Source organism: Pundamilia nyererei, unplaced genomic scaffold (assembly GCF_000239375.1).
Source record: "Pundamilia nyererei isolate P.nyererei 1_Seehausen unplaced genomic scaffold, PunNye1.0 scaffold00287, whole genome shotgun sequence".
Classification (NCBI taxonomy): Eukaryota; Metazoa; Chordata; class Actinopteri; order Cichliformes; family Cichlidae; genus Pundamilia; species Pundamilia nyererei.
Window position 1 is genome coordinate 531,180 of NW_005187688.1, and position 2,644 is coordinate 533,823.

General features: G+C 61.5%; 1 protein-coding gene across 3 annotated transcripts in view; it reads right to left on the reverse strand.

Annotated features, from left to right (window-relative positions):
• Positions 1-2,644, reverse strand: part of kalrna (kalirin RhoGEF kinase a) — a 163,587-nt gene that overhangs the window by 74,865 nt on the left and 86,078 nt on the right. The window lies entirely within an intron of this gene.

Consider the following 2,644-nt stretch of genomic DNA (forward strand, 5'->3'; position numbering starts at 1 on the left):
TAGTGCATTTCACAAGTGGTGCCGAAACCCAGGATCCGGCCGGCGTGGGGATGTCCGACCCACAGGCTGCGCCGCCCGCCCAGCCTTCGCAGTTTCTGGCGAAGATGTGCCAAGACCAAGCGGCGGCCCAGCGGGCTCACCTGGCTGCGCTGCAGGAGCAGGCGGACCGGCAGACTCTGGTTCTGGAGCGGCTGGTCGGAGCCGCATCCGAGCGGATGTGCGCCGCTGCCCCGCCGAAGCCTCCGCCGCTGTCGGTGGCGATGCCCCGGATGGGGGACGACCCCCAGGTTTTCCTGGAGACTTTTCGTGCCACGGCGGAGGCCTGCCAGTGGCCGCAGGGGGAGTGGGCTCCGCGTTTGCTTCCTCTGCTGTCGGGGGAGGCTCAGACGGCGGCCCTGAGTCTGCCGCCGACCTCGAGGAGCAGCTTCCAGGACGTGAGCCGGGCGGTGGTGGACAGGTTGGGGCTCACCGCTGAGGATCATCGCCGGCGGTTCCGGGCCTGTCGGCTACCCGCGGCAGATTGGCCGTTTGCTTGGGCCCGGCAGCTGCATGACGCGGCGGTGCGCTGGCTGCAGCCGGGATCGTCAGAGGGCGAGACGCTGCTGGTGGACAAGGTGGTGCTGGAGCAGTTCGTGGAGGGGCTGCCTGCGGAGACGGCGAGATGGGTCAGGTGCCACCGTCCCGCGAGTCTGGAGGTGGCGGTAACGTTGGCGGAGGACCACCTTGCCGCTAAAGCAGGGGAGCCCGGGGACAGCGGCCGGAGGCCGAGCAAACAAGCCCCAGTGCCGGCACCGAGGCGCCGGGTACCTGCGCCAGGGCAGGCAGAGCGGGCGCCGGCGCTGAGCCCCACTAATCCTTTTGCTGCGTTTGTGCCTTCCCGGGGATCAGACATGAGCAGTGCCGCCCCTGAGCCACGGAGAGCAGCACAGACACCGGGGCAGGAGTGCTGGAAGTGCGGGCAACTGGGACACCTGAGGAGGGACTGTCCTCTGATGGAAGTGGGGCAGGTGTTCCGCGTTGCCGGTGCCCCAGCACCCTCTCCCGGTCCAGGAGGGACATACAGCATTCCGGTAAGGACTCGAGGGGGTATACACCATGCTTTGGTGGACACGGGCTGCACGCAGACCCTCGTGCACCAAGGCTTGGTTTGCCCCGGGGCATTGCTGGAGGCAGAATGGGTGGAGGTGAAGTGTGTTCATGGTGATGTTCACAGGTATCCCATAGTGCCGCTGTTATTAAAGTATAAGGGCAAAACGCATAGAGTAACGGCTGCGGTTAGCCCGCGCCTGTCGCATCCCCTAATTCTGGGCACGAATTGGCCGGGGTTTCATCATCTGTTGGGACAGTATGCGGGGATGCAATCACAACCGTTAGTAGCATGTAGTGTCTGCGCGGCGCTCAGCGGTGACGCGGGGTCATCCGACACTGACTCCGGGGAGGGGGAGACGGCGGGTCCTTCATGGGAAGCCCCGCCGGCTCCGGAGGTTTCCCCCACGGGTGATTTCCCACTGGAGCAGTCTCGTGATGGCACCCTACACTTAGCCTTTGACCAGGTGATTGAGATTGATGGTCACGTGGTGCGCCCTGAAGCCGTGCGGACCTACCCGCGCTTCATTTTATCAAAAGATGGGCTATATCGAGTGAGTCGTGACACTCGCACGGAGGAGACTCACACCCAGTTGTTGGTGCCGCAGGGCCGCCGGGAAACGATTTTCCAGGCGGCTCATTATAACCCCATGGCAGGGCATATGGGATACGAAAAAACTCTGGAGTGAATAACGGCCCGATTTTATTGGCCGGGCATCCGAGCGGATGTGCGCCGCTGGTGCGCGTCCTGCCCGGACTGCCAACTTGTTAATCAACCGGCCATACTAAGAGCGCCTTTGCGCCCGCTCTCACTCATAGAGGTCCCGTTTGAGCGCATTGGTATGGGCCTCATCGGGCCGTTTCATCGGAGTGCACACGGCTACCGCTTTGTATTAGTCCTGGTGGATTATGCAACGCGGTACCCGGAAGCAGTCCCGCTGCACACCATCTCTGCTAAGAGTGTGGCGCAGGCACTGTTTCAGGTCATCTCCCGAGTCGGAATCCCGAAAGAGATACTGACTGACCAGGGCACGTCGTTCATGTCTCGCACACTGCGGGAACTGTACGAATTACTGGGCATTAAATCTATTCGGACCAGCGTCTACCACCCTCAGACGGATGGGCTGGTGGAGCGGCTGAATAAGACTTTAAAGTCCATGATTCGTAAGTTCATTAACGAGGATGAACGCAATTGGGATCGCTGGCTAGACCCTCTGTTATTTGCAGTGTGGGAGGTGCCCCAGGCCTCCACGGGATTTTCTCCCTTTGAATTGCTGTTCGGCAGGAAGCCGCGTGGGGTGCTCGACCTGATTAAAGACAGCTGGGAGGAAGGTCCGAGCCCCGCCAAGAATGAGATTCAGTACGTGTTGGACCTGAGAGGGAAACGCCACACTTTGGGGAGGTTGTCACGGGAGAATTTGCGCCAGGCTCAACAGCGTCAGCAGCGCCTGTACGACAGAGGGGCTAGACTCAGGCAATTTTCACCGGGAGACAAAGTGCTTGTATTACTCCCTTCTTCCAGCTCGAAGTTGCTCGCCAAGTGGCAAGGACCCTTTGT